The sequence below is a fragment of the Harpia harpyja genome, chromosome 7 (genome assembly GCF_026419915.1).
Source record: "Harpia harpyja isolate bHarHar1 chromosome 7, bHarHar1 primary haplotype, whole genome shotgun sequence".
NCBI lineage: Eukaryota > Metazoa > Chordata > Aves > Accipitriformes > Accipitridae > Harpia > Harpia harpyja.
In genome coordinates this window covers 43,664,767-43,679,429 of record NC_068946.1, presented here as the reverse complement: position 1 = coordinate 43,679,429, position 14,663 = coordinate 43,664,767, and the positions used below count along the sequence as shown (strand labels likewise).

The window sequence follows — 14,663 nt, the reverse complement described above, 5'->3', positions numbered from 1 at the left end:
AAACGCAATGATTCTAATGGCAAACGTTCGTTATCTAGACCCACAGCCGAGTTAAACTGAAACATATTATAGTCCATGAAAAAAAAAGTTTTAACCATATGTTTAGTCATTTGTGAGCTCTTGATCCTAACACACAACATAAGCTGCAATATCAGTGTCAGAAGTGCCTGATTTAAAGCACGAGAGGCAGAGTTACATGAAGTCAAGTTAAAATGACTTCTGCAAGTTTGCAGACAGAGACCTTCGTGTGGAGTGACAGGTACGGGGGAACATATCCCAGGGTCTGTGCAGGAGGGGAGGAAGAGGGAAGTTTATTTCATTAAAAGTTTTTCTGTGAGATTGGCTAGGGAGAAGATGATATAGCTGGGGGGAGGACTGAGACAGCTAAAGAATAACACATGGTATGCTTTCAAAACATACAGCAACATGTGACATTCGTCTGCAAGTCTGGCGCTGAGGAGCCTGTGGTCTGGCAGCAGTGAGAATTTCTGCTTTTTATTTCTTAAATCATCGCAGGCATTTGAACTAAGCCCCCCACCTAATAGTCTGAAGGGAAGAACATAAAATCAGATTTTACGTACCGTACTCTCAGTCAGCCATTTTCTCAGCGGATTTTTATCCTCCAACTCAATTCCCACATCATTAAAGTGATGCTGTCTCTTTAAAACACAGCGCGGTACCGTGCCAAAGCCTGCAATAAGAATCACTGGCACCAAAACAGTCAAAGCACAGAGCTTAATTCTCTACTTAATAAGACAATTAAAGAAGAGTATTTGGATACAGCAGTCTGCAAGTACCAACACAGAGCACTGATGTCTCCAAAGGCATGTTGATCTGAAGGCTTTATCAGAAAGCATCTGTCGCAACCAGATGCCATCAACACCTGAGAAAAGTGGGAAATAAAGTGGATTAACGTGGCTGTGATACACGCAAAGGTTTGCACTGCCCAGGTCCCTATTTATGAGCATTTTAGAGGGTGCATAACACAGAGCCCTGATGCAAAATGCACGTACACTAAAATAAACTAAAATATATGTACACAGCTGCCTTTGTTAAAAAAGAAGAAGAAAAAAAAACAACCTTGTGGAATTAACCCAAATTACAATGGAATTAAAAGTGCTGTGTATTTGGTATCTTCACTGCCGTAATCATAAGAAGGCTTATAGGAAGGCTGTTTTTAAACACTGTGCTTTGACAGATGCCTTAATATACATGGATGAATTGAGGTACGCAGACGAACACAGGCACCAATGTTTGCTCATATGGAGTCTCTTGACCATATCTGCCTCTAACTTTCCAATCAAATTATTCTCAGATGTCGTCTCCTAGCAAGCTTCATCCTGCAGAGCTGAACCAAAGTTAGAGAAAAAGATAACGGCAGCGATATAAGAACTAATTAGTCATTTGATTAGCTGGCGAGAAGACAGGGTGCTGCAGTTTTGTGACCTCAAAATGCCACCGATAACCTTAAAACTCCATCTCAAGGGTGTCCAGAAATCTGTAACCTCCAGGGAGAGAGGGAGAAATGGGTGATGCCTGAACTCCATTAGCTCACGTGAGATGTTGAAATAGCATAGACGTTAAGTCAAGGAGAGGTGTGACATTTGAAGCAATCAGCCAGCAAAAGAGCACCTGCAGCACTGCACTTTGTTTGAACTGCTGCACCAACGGCTCCCCATCCAGCCTACACGGGAGCTTCGTGGGGATGCGTGATTTACTACACCCAGAAGGCACGCTGTTTGGCGCGCAAGAAGCACAGACTTCATCCTAGCAACTAACAACACGTAGCAAGAGGCGAAAAAAACCCAACAAAAACCCAACTGCTTCCTCTTCCTTACAGGAGGGCTAACACCCAGCCAGCCCCAGGGTGGCAGCCCCTCAGCCACGTCATGCCAGGAGAAGAGAGTGGCCAAGGAAAGGAGGGAAAAGCCACTTTGAAGAGGCCATCCCGAGTGGTTGCCGCCTTCACCTCCACCAGAGGGTCCTACGCCACACTGAGAAGATCTGCTCCTGGTAAACCCCATGAACATGCTGCTTATTCCACATGCAGCAACAGGAGGGGGGACTGGGGTGAAGCCAGGAGGTCCCTCTAGGCTCCAAAGTTGCGTCTTCAACAGCAAAGGAGGAAGACACCAAAATGGCCAGGGCTAGGGGTCCCAAGTTATTTTGTGCCCCCTTCCTTCAGCCTGACGGCTGGAGCACATCATCATCTGACTGCACCCAAGACACTAAAAATTGCCAGCCTGATCCGAGACAGTGCCTCTCCAGCAAACCATCGGCAGGTGTGGAGGTAGCCAAGGTGACCTGAAATGGGCCAGCCCAGAACGGCCAGCAGAAAGTGACTCCGGCTCACTGTCAGTGAGTTTCCCCCACCAAGAAAGCCCTGCTCATCTCCCACCTTCAACAGCTTGGATGGCGTCTGGCTCTCGGGTATCTCTACCCTGAGAAGAGATTAAAGGAAACGAATGCCTTGGCAAAGATCCCCCTGCCATCTGCACCGCTGGAAATGCCCTCTGGAAAGCAAAGGAGGAGGATCCCTCACCTTGCACGCTCCTGGGAGAATGGTGCAACCTCCAGCGCCTGCCGGTGCTGCCCCGTTTCATCCCCGTCCCCTCAGCGCAGATCCAGACCTGCCCTTCACCGCCCACCTCCCACCATGGGCTTTGTCCCAGAGGGATGAACTCACCTCCAGCACCAGCGAGTTTCTCAGAAAAAGTCCAACACATAGTTTAAATTTTAGCAAGCCCTGCCAGAGACCTTGGAGTAAAGTGCAGAAGTAGGAATATTTTTTTGAATAGAAAATAGAGATAAAGAGTGCTGCAGCAGCGTCAGTCGTTAGGTGCAGGCTTTGCCGAGACAATGCAACCCCAATATGCACAATGTTTTCCCCTTCATTCCCTTTTCTTTAAAAAAATTGGGGGAAAGACCCCAACAACACGCACAATAAATCAAAGGCAAAAAATTAGCCATGGACATGGTTTGGTAAAACATGTACTATGCTCAGGTCTGTATTCCCTTACAGTTCTGAGAAGGGAAGATCAAAAAAGTTAGGAACACAGTTACTGCAGTTTACAAAGGAATTTGAGACTTCCATATCTGACTTATTGTGAATTGGAACAAAACCCGCAAACGCTGAAATTCTCCACAAAAGGAATTTTAAAACAATCACTTGGAGCCTACTGGAAAATCAATTTTATTGCCACTGTATTTCCTACAATGGAATTATATTTTAAAATTCTAAATAGACACTTATTTCAACACAAAACTTGTAAAAAAAAAGAATTTTTAACACTCAGAAAAATCTCCCATCTCTTTTTTTCTGCCACTATTTGACAAAACTGACCTGATTTTGCAAGAGATTTTAGCGTTGATGATGCCAGATATTGGAACATGACTCCATCAAGGAGGCCTAGTCAGGAAATACCAAACCTGGGGTTGCCAAAGCAACATAATTAACTTGATCACGGAACATACACTGTGCACCACTTCCCAAATGGCCCTTTAACACCCAGCTAAATCCTTGGCTTGAATAGCGTATCAGGATGAATTTCTCCTCTGAGTTCTTCAAGAACATGCAAAGCAAAAGGAGAAGTTGTCAAAATTACTAAAAGCCAAGTATGACTCTGCTCCCCGGTCAACAGTCCCCTGGGCTTGAAGAGGTCAAGGAGCAATTCTTGAGCCTACTCCCATGACTAATGGCTGTAGCAATCATGGAAACACATGGTCCTGTTACATGGAGCAAACACATTTTGTAAAGCTTCACTTTTAATTCATCTATGTTACCAAATTTAAGAGGTTTGGTTCTTTTGTGGTATAATCACTAAAATTCTTACTACCTGGACAGGGAGGCCCTGATGTTGATGCTAAACCTTGACCCTGGGACTACAAACTTCAAAACCTGAATATGCTGTCACTAACTCAATGTGTACAATGTATCAAAAATAAGCTTCTGTCTGTTCATTTGGAAAAAAAAAAAAGAAAAAGTAAGAAAAAGAAAAAAATTGAGTGATGGGCTTTCAGCCTGTCATCAGACCACAGTGACCTCAATTTTTTGAGAAATAAAGTCAAAATCTATTCTTATCTTCAGAGATTCAAGATGTATTTATGTGTCAAACTTTCTCCCCCTTGTCCTTAGCCTTTGGGAAGCACACTAAAAATGATATCAAAGCCTGAAAACCCTGCGATCACATTCACATTCACCTTTGACCCAGGACGCCTATAGCTCTCACCAGCTCCTCTGCTCTTCCTCACCATACGGCGAAGACGGCAGGTCTGGGAGCAGCCCGCAGCGAGCTGTTCAGGATGAAATAAAGTCCACTTTGCATAGCAAAACCACGCTGCTCTGCTCAATTTTTAAAGGCCAAAAAACTTTACTTTGGCAGTTTTCTGCTTCTTTATATTCTTGAAGGATGTTTTACCAGCATCTTCCTCTCCTTACACACAAATATTTGATTATTCTCTTTGAAATGTCTCTGTAACATCTACAGGAATAAGATGCCGAATGCAAACACTGATTGATTCTTTCTTAGCCATCAAATGTGCTTACACAGCAACTACACACAGCAAATGCACACAAATCTCACATTTCACATTTAAAAATATGAACATGTTGTGGCTTTTTTTTTTTTCTTACTCAAACATAATGAATGAGCTTAAATATTAGAACTTGAAATTATTAAGTAAATCATGGCACCTGTAAAGCTTCTATTTGCATAACATTAATTCATGATGGCATGTAAAACAAATTCATCACTCTCACTATATTGTAGTCTGATTTATGTTGGAATTGGAAAAAATAAAAATCACGAGCACAAAATTATGTTGACAAGATGTACGTGCTCTTCGAAGCCCAAGGTTTTTTTTCTGAAGCATCAAAACAACTAAATTATGGGAAAGAGGGCTGGGAGAAAGCATCTTTAAAATGAATAACACACTAGCATCACACATACACACTCTCCAGTTATTAATGTCAAGCATGGTGAAGATACTCTAGAAAATCATTACCATTCATAGCTACTAACAGCCATTAAATTTCAATCAATTCAACTTAACACAAGTGTACTTCAGCAGCCCTTACAGTTCCTTATAGAGGTGGCTCAGAAAGTCCTGTCTGACTTATTGCATTGTCCACTGCACAAAGAGGCATTGCTGAGGATTGCTCTGAAAAGGAGCTATCTTGGTGTTGGGAACTGATGCTCTTTTAACACCGTTGCAATCAACAGACCTTGCTTTTAAAGAAGGTACGGTAAAAGGGGCTCTAATAAGACTCCACAGGTCAGTAGGGAGGGGAACAATATACTGATTTTAGCCAGGGATTCTGCTTTTCAAGCTGAAAAAAATTTGGTGGGATGTTTCAGGGGGTTTTCAATGAATTTTCATAACAGAATCAAACTGCTTAACACAGTGCTACACAACTTCCAGGTGATCCACTTGCTCGAAGAGAATATAATCACTAAATATATGGGACATTTAAAGAAAAAAAAGGATTTAACTTCCAGAGGCTGGATATTTAAAGCTCCCAGTGTTGAATATAAGCCACAGCGCTGTGATGTTACAGCATCTCCTACTCATCTGAATTGCATTTGTAACACTGGAATTTTTTCCGCTGCTACTGCAGGAATTGAGCTGTGCAGCTGACCAGCCCTTGCAGGGCCTGGGGAGGACCAGCCGGTCCCCCGCCGGGGGTCCCTGGCACCTCATGGCAGGGCTGAGGGACTGTGACCCCAGGGTGCTCATCACCGAGGGGCTGGACCCACAGTGGCTTCTGCTGTGCAGCAGAGCATCCCAGAGAAGACATGTTCCTCTGGAAAGATTTCGTTAGTTTCATTTGAATGAATTATCTACAGTAAAACCCCACATTTCACAGGGGATAGAAGACTTTTTCATTACTTTTTTTTTTTTTTTTTTTTTTTAACAGGAGCGCAGATTTTCCCAGCAGGGTTCATTCTGCTGGGCACAAAGTCCTTTCTCTAGATTTAGAGGCAGTTTAAGATTGCAGGTGTGTATTCCTACAGAACGGAGAGTCACTCAGTGCACAGAAAAACAGATGCAGTCACAGATGTGCTATCACTGTAGCTGAAATTACAAGCTCAAGTACGGATGCCCTTTTGTGGCTTTTAGCTCATCCCTTAAAAGTATCAGCACTGATGGTACTACTTATTACGAGGTACTTGGGACTATGCTACAGAACTCTATGGTTTTCCTTCCCCTGGGATTTACACCTTAGCATTTAACACAGAGCAGCAGTAAAGTTCTTTGGAATCAAGAAACACCCAAGAAATGTCTCAGGCAGATATATGCTCCATTTTAACTCATTTCCCTACACTTACAAGCTGCACTAAATGAAATAAAATTAATGTTAAAAAGGGCCTTTATTGAAAAATCTTCCAGTGACAGGATCAGAAAGTGCCAGAGTTCAAGTAAATCGTTCCATGGAAAATGTTAGCAAAGCTTAATCATACTGGAAGCCACATTTAATTACAGCTTTTTAAGTCCATCTGGGAAAAAAGAAGAGACTTAAATATGTCACCTGAGATGATCTAGATACTGAAACTATTTGTAAGTTAACAAAAGCATTTGCATCACAAAGCCCTCTGGGGCAGCACCACGGCAAAGCAGATGTGTAATGAACAAGGATCACAGCACCAAAACAATCAGGATTGTAAATAACCACTACTAATCTGCAATCATTTAAATTTGGGTTTAATTGCTAAGCAGCAAATACATTTCATTCTTGAAGATGTAAATGCTCTGCGGAATACACACTTTAAGGTATTTAGCAGCAGAAGCACCACAGTCAAGAATCTGAATGTCAGGAGGGCAGAGAAGAAGAGACAAGCAGCAGGGCTGGATCTGCCAGGAGATCACAACATTAAACAAACTTTTCCCTGGAAGAGAATTAATAATGCAGCCATCCCCACTGTATGTACTGTAAGTGCTGCAGGAGCGACACAATGACGCACATGGGAGGCAAGAGGGTAGTGACTATAGAACAAAATTCAATCTAGTGCTAATGAATAAAAAGTTCCTTTTATTTCTCTGTTGTTTTTGGTTCATTAAATTTTCCACAGATTTGCAGAGAAGAAAACGTGATCAATAAACCTTGACAAAAGTGAACATGTGAAAAAGGCGAGAGAAAGGCACAGGAAGATAAAAGTGATATCCCGATCACAGATTTCAGAGGCAGATGACCAGAGCTTTGGGCTGCTGAATAATCTGAATAGACCATCATTTCTTTACAGCCTTTTACTTTCTTTTCCCTGACTGTTGGAACTCTTCATTCAATACAATAGTAAATGCACTAAAACTTTTTTTCTTATGCTAATGGTTGAAATCAGGCGCTCACAGTTAAAACACACTTCCCACCAACTTGTTTTCTTTAAAAAAAAAAAAAAATTAACCTATTCAAGTTAAACTAAAATGTCAAAGACAGCTTAAGGCTTACTCTCACCATTCCTCAAAATTAATGGTTTTCTCCCCAGCAGATACAAAAAGAAAAGACTTGAATAAGGATAAAGCTGCTAAACTCTTTTCATATGAAAAAGAACACTTAGAAAGTAAAAAGAAATACATCCAGTACAAAGATCCCGGTACCTACAGTTCTAATTTGTATTGTTTCCTCTTGGAATACTTATAATTGCAGAAAGGTGACAGCCGATCACAAATAATTGTGAGATGATGAGAAAAGACTCACCGGTGACTAATGTATTTGGGCAGCCATGCCCAGGACAGTACCAGAAACACTTCCATTCATTACAATGGGGGCCCAGGGCAGCCTATTTTCAAATGTTTTCTAATTTGGGTGTCCACTTCCAGGCACCAAGGCCTCTTTTTCAGTGGCACTGAATATTTGCAAATCCCAAACAATTTTTACAGCTCTGAACTGTTGAATTACAGGACAACAACTTTCCTGTTCCTTCGTGCACCACATTTCAGCTTTTGTGTATTCAGTTTGGTTTTGTTTACAAGAAGTTAAAGGGTATGGGGTGCAGTGTTACAGGAGATGAGCGTGAATGAAGAAAAGTTCTGTGGCCTCTCCTGGACTATACACATCTAACATGTATTCACTCCCAACTGGAACTGGCCTGCAGAAAATTAGACCCGATTACCCAGTATTTCCATTCCAGTCCCTTGTTCACAAGGGAAACCTGCAATTTTGCCTCTTCAACTATCAAGATTATGGTGTGAGATCCGGTTCTTATTACTTGCACACCAAATACCAGTAAATGTCTAGAAGATACACGTACATGGGACCTGCTGTATACCTGGGTCAAGAACCGTACGCATTACATGCATACACACATGTGTGTACATATAGGTGGAGATGCACAGGCACACATGTATTATTTACCTTCGAACACTATGCCTTCTTGCCGTCATTCATACTAGGAGTCATTCTTTGCTATTATTTTATTTAGTGTTGATTTAATTCATTCCCAAAAACCTCCTGTTGTTTTGGTTTTCTTTAAAAGGGCCCTGGGAACAGAGCTGAAGCAAACCCTAAATACCACTTAATGCTTTGTGGCAAGTTGTCCAAATGCGCAACTGTTTAAAATATTTACCCAGGTATATAAGGGGGTTGTGCAGCTCTCAAACAATGCTCTGGAATCTTTCCCATCAGTAAAAAAAGCAGACAAAAAGCAGAGACTGCTTAACCTCAATGCCTCAACAGCAAGTGAGAAGTGCAAATATCGCATTTCTATAAAGCCCTGGCAGCTTCATAGAAATGGAGTGGCAACTAATTAGTTTGATGCTATAGTCACATCTAATGTTCCTAAGTAGCTTCTTTGAAAAAACTCGCTGCCTTGAAATCCTTGGCCAGATTATTAAGTGGAGGCTTTGTGATGGAGCAATAGATAGGTGTTTGCTGCACAAATACATACAGATTTTGGTCGCTGCTTACTGAACCCACTGCCTTCGCTAATCTGCACTGGAAACTTCACTGTGAACAGAGCACTTCTCAGAGTACAAAAGCATGAAGTATCTGTGTACCTTTCAGACTACAGGGCAAACAACTGGCTTACAGTAGGCCACCAAAACCAGGGGGAGGCAGTTAACCAAGTGTCCTCTGTACTTACCAGCAGAAAATGAGGATAATGCTATCGATACTAGGTCAGATGCTCTCCTGTATCCTTAGGCAAAAAAGACGGGGCCAGAGGACTGGAAAACTCATTAGAAAAAGTCAAACTCTCTAAATAGAAATAAAGTATCAGGATCATGAAAAATGTATTTTCAAGTTATACAGTGATGTAGTGATCACATAACCCTTCCCCTATACAGCTGATCTCATAGCCTCAGAGCCTGTACAGCTTCTATACAAATATGCCACTGAAAGGGAAGCTGTGGTATAAACCTTTGAGATCATTAGAATCACAGAAACCATAGTAAAAAATGGTTCTTTGCCATAAAAGTTTCAACTGGTTTTCAAAACAATGTCAAAAATTCTGGTCATTATATATATGCCGCAAAAAGGCTGCCTTTCCCAAATGCAACTTCAGTGTGACATTAGGGAATGCTGGCTGCTGCGTACTGGATATCTGAGGTCAAGTTCTGTTTTCTTCTATACAAGTATAAACTGGAGTAGCTTCAATGAAATTACGCTAGATTTATACTGGCATATGCATCTAGTTCAAATTCTTCTACGGCTCCAATTTTTCTCTAAATGAATGACCTAACACAAACAGTATTTGTCCATCTGTATACATCCCCCTTTGACACACTGAAAAAAAGACATTGAAAGGAAGTTGGAAACAGTCCTCGAGATCTGTTTTTCTTTGAAGAACAGCAGTTGCATTTCTGGGCACTTCAAAGTCACATACTTTAAGCAATAACAACATTCAAGATCAAGTGAATCTTACCTCACCTTGCTTTAAAGATTAGCTCTTTCACAAACATACACCAGAGGCTTGGATATACACATAGCCGTAGATTAACAGTTCATCTTCAGTGGATCAGGCACTTCTCAGTGCTACAGATAGGTCATGTTTTCAATCAAATGACAAATTTCCAAGAGTTGTTTACAGTGGAAAAGCCATAATGAATTTCATTCACTTCCTAAAAGTTGTCAGTTTCGCAATAACGTTCAATATGACATTTTTATTGCAATTCAAAGTTTGACAGGTGTCAACATTTCCTGAAGTTCCAGCCAAAATACAAATTACCATATCTGCCCATCAGAAAAGTTGAACCAAACCAATCCGCCAACTGTAGTTGCTGTATGCAGCAATTGCCGTGCATTTCAAACATCCCAGGAGCATAAACAATTATTTAGCAGGATCCTCTGTTCCAGGTGAATGGAGTTCCTTTTCTAGTGAAGTGAATTAGGTTTAGAACTAAAAAAAACCCAAACCTTTTCTCTTTTAAAGCAAGGTAGCTAGAACAAACAGATCAAATCAGCAAGTCTTAGAACAAATCAGTCTATTGCATTTCTGTATATTTTGAATTTCATGGCTTATTTACCTTACTTTTTTGGCACCAAGTCCACAGTGCGTGCCAATACGTTATTTGTTTAAATGCTGTTTTACGCAGCATGCTAGTCAAACGTTTACTTTCAAATTCTTGTACGTCCCAAGAGCCTCAGTTGCAAAAAAAAGATAAAATAAAATAAAAAAGTGAAGGGGATTGGCAGGGGGTGGACAAAGTTTTACAACTAGTACCTTTATCTGTGGCTGTAAAAATATAAACACGATACTCCTACGAAATGCTAATTTCTATACGCACAAAGGTGGGCATACAGGTTTCCAGTACCTGGAGCTGTATGAAATACGAGGGCATCTATAGGAAGGCACCGAGCTTCGCTGGCTCGGCCCGCGGTGACCCCCACGCCTGGACATCTGCTCACCCGCCCACCCGTACCGGGAGGCGAAGCCGGGCCCCAGCCCCGCGGAGGGGGCACGGCTTTGCGCGCACCGCGCACCGTCACTGCACCCGCGGCAGAGGCGCAGCCCCGTCCCGGGAAGTCCTGAAGCCCAGGCTGCAGGTTAGCAGAATCAAAATATATATATATACAAATATATATACATACATAAAACCCCTTAACCATCGGAAAAGCCGGCAGCAGGGCCAGCGGCAGGACCACTGACAAACCATCCTAAGCCCCTGCGCTGGAAAAGTCAGGTTTCCCAGGAAATGATGGCAATCACTTGAGGCAGAAAAGGCATCTAGATGAGCCCATCTCCCTCCCCTCTCCCCGATTGTTTTAAAGCCACCGAGTCCGGGGGAAAAACTCTCAACTCTCTAAGTCCTTAATAGGATTGGAGTCCGGGTCTCTCCAAGCCGCTCCTCATCACACAGGGATCAAGTTGCAGCAGGGAATTTTTTAAATTCCTCAGCAAATATACTTGTCGAAAGATTGCCCCTCCCGGGGGGTGACAAGAAAGGGGGGGGGGGGGCAACTTTATTTTTTTTTTAAAAAAAGGCGAACTCACTGCTGGCTTTGGGGAGCCCGGCTATCCTCCGGGACCCGGGGCAAGACGGTCCCGGTAGCGGCTCGGGGCTGGGACTGTCATCGCAGCCCCCGGGAGAAACAATGGCCGTGGAGGCACGGCCCAAAGCCCGGTCCCGGCGGGCTCGGGGGGGCCGGGGGGTGGGGGGGGACACGCACACACACACACAGACACACACACAGACACAGACACCCGCGCCGCATCCGCCCTGCTCACCTGCGGGGGAGGGGGGGGGCACACGGGACGGGACCCCCCCCCCCCCTCCCTCGGGCACTCGCTGCGAGGAGAGCCCCTGGCAAAATTTCTACCCTCCCTCACCCCACCCCGGCGCAGGGCACCTCCGACAAAAGCGGGAGAAGAGGGAAAAAAATAAAATAAAAAAATAAAAATAACAAGCACAATGAAAAGACACAATAAGCATCAACTTTACCCCAAAAGCGGAGCAGCAAGTTTTCAGCAGGCGAGCGGTTGCTGCGGAGCAGAGCTGCTCCTCCGGACCCCCATCATAAACTTGGGGGAGGGGGGCGTGGGAGGGACTTTCCCTCCGGCCTTCCCTTTTGTGCCTCTCCCCCCCCCCGCTCCGCTCCTCGCCAAAAGCTGCCGCGAATCCCGGCGGCGGCGCGGTGCTCTCCCCGGCTGCTGCCGCGGAGCGGTTCCGCGGAGGCGGGCGGGGATGGAGGGAGGGAGGGAAGGAGGGAGGGAGGGAGGGAAGGAGGGAGGGATGGATGGGGGGGCCAGGGGCAGTTTGGAGAGGTGCGGGGCGCCGCGGCTGCAGGGCGGCTCCTGCTGCCCATCAGCCCGGGCCGGCGGCGGGACACGGCGCGCACACATAGACACACTTTTTTTAATATATATATATATATACACACATACATACACACAGGTTGAAGTTGAGCAGCCTGCAGGGAAGACGCTGGAGCGCTTTCAAGCCCTGACACAAGACGAAAACTGACTGTAGGGTCTGTTTTCTCCTTCCCTCCCCCCCCCCCCTTTTAAAAAAAAAAAAGGGGGGGGGGGATCAAAACCTTCCCACCCTTTCGGCGCGGGAGCAGCGGACCGCTCCGGATCCTCTCTCTCCTCCCCCATCCCCTTTCATCCCGGATCACTCCCTCGCCTCGGCCAACCGCACCGTTTTGGGGTGCGGGGCTTTCTCGCAGCCGGGGTGGGATCCGCTCCCCCAGCCCGGCCCCGCCGTGCCGCTCCGGAGCGGGCCGGGAGCGAGGCCGCCGGCAGCCTTCCCCCCGCCTCCAGCCCTCAGCTGGAGGGCATCTGCAACAAAACCACAAAAATCCCCCTTCTTCGGGAAAAGTAGCCCCCTCCTCCCCCAAACAACAAAAGTTTGGCCTTGTGCAGATTCACTCGCGCAGAGAGGCGGGGATGGAGCTGGGGGGGTGGTTTTCCTCCAACTTTGGTGGTTTGTTTTTTGGTTTTGTTTTGGGTTTTTTTCTTCTTTTTCTTTTTCTTTTTTCCCCGGGAGTTTGCGCTACTTTTCAAACCCCCGCCCCGCCGGGGTTGGAGGCAGCAAAGTCCCGCGGAGCATCTCCGCAGCCGCGGCCAGCCCGGCCCGGGCTGTGGCCTTAAGCCGGCGGGGAGCCAGCGCCGGCACTCGGGCGGCTTTAGCCTTCGGGAACATCTTCGGTGGGAGAAGCCTTCATTAAAGACTGTTCCCTAAAGGCGGTAACCAACCTCACCGGAGCATGATAATCTATTTTAATCCTCGTGTTTGGGGATCGAGGCTGCGAGGAGAGGAAAAAGAATGTGCAAAAAGTGCCCGGCTCCCACCCCAAATATCTTCCCTTTTGCACTGATCTGGTGCATTAACAGTAATACCAATGAGAAATGCAGCAGTTTTAACTTGGACTTCGGCCAGACTGGGCTTGTTACTTGATTTGTTTTGATTTCTTTGGCTATGGAATTTATCAAAAGTTTAAAACACAACCAGATGCTGCTGGGGAGGGTCACTGCGCCGTACCCAAGAGCAAGCTGAAACTCGCCGTATCATCAGGGTATCTGACTCCGGCAGGATTATGGCCAGTACCATGGCAACCGCATGCCACATCAGCCCCCAGCTTCACTTTCAGTCCCTTGGGCAGTGTTAACATTTGCCAGCGGATTTGCCCGACACACAGTCCAGGTCCGGGCAAGTGGAAAATGACCTTTATGCCACTCAGAAACCTTCCTCTTCTAGACTGCTCAAAGCAACCTGGCTGGACCCCAGGCTCGATACTACAATTTTAATCCTAAAAATCTTCTACCAATTTGGGTGCCTGCTGTCTGAAAGTTTGCACGCCTCCTTTTTTGGGGGGGATGGCATTAGAGGGCTGATATTTGAGAGTGACAACTGGCTCCCCATGCACCCCCAAATCGCATTTTTTCCATTCAGATGGCTTGGGGAGGACTGCAGGGCAACAGGTTATTCTGCCAACCACCAATCAACATTGCAACTTTTTTGAGGGGGTCAAAGGCTGGCACTAGCATGCACCCACTATTTCATCCAGAGAAATTCCCTCCTCCCCCCCCCCCCCCGCTACACACGCAGTCTGTGCTGGCACAGCAGCGCAACCTTACCCCATGCAGGTGGATAATTTTGTGCTGAGAGGAGTTTCATTGCACCTACTGCTGAAGAGCACCACAAAATGGAGAGGGGGGCTTTGGTTACCAAAAGTAGGAAGTCTTTGATCTCCAGAAAACAAAGCTCACTTTTATTCCCAGGTTACTTTACTGGGGAAAGATGACCTGGCAGCTTGGGAGGTGGGTTAGAATAAGGGGGTTTTGGATGGACCAAAAAGGGAAGCTGGCAAAAAATTAACGTTAGATATGTTCTAAATTCTTGCTGCATAGTTACAAACACACGTACCTCCAGACTGTTGGCCAAGAACATTTTTAAAATCAAAAGAAGGAGGAATTAAAGGATTAGTTCAGAGCAGTTATGTAGTTAAGAAGGACAGTTTTCCTTTCTAGAATTCATACGTGTCAATCCTTTAGAAGATGGCGATTTTTAAGCCTGAACGGAAACTCCTCCTTTTTGTCAGAAGGATGATGGCTGGCAACGGCTGGAGTTTTTTGAGAACTTTGAGTCGGCTTTTACATTATCTGACTGCTGTAGCTCATCCATCCTTCCCTCTCCTGCTCTGCTCATTGAACTGCCCTCTCTTAATCTTCCATAGGTATCCGAGATTAAATAGACGACAGAATGACTGACATTTGGTATACATAAAA

General features: G+C 45.0%; 1 protein-coding gene across 2 annotated transcripts in view; it reads right to left on the bottom strand.

The window, feature by feature from the left end:
* GLI2 (GLI family zinc finger 2) overlaps window positions 1–12,079 on the bottom strand; it is a 200,837-nt gene extending 188,758 nt beyond the window's left edge. The window contains exon 1 of one of the 2 annotated variants that reach the window (XM_052793128.1): window positions 11,875–12,079. The gene's annotated coding sequence lies outside the window, so the exon portion shown is untranslated. The remainder of the gene's footprint in view (window positions 1–11,874) is intronic. The other variant, XM_052793129.1, reaches the window with a different exon arrangement.
* Window positions 12,080–14,663: the final 2,584 nt, after the last annotated feature.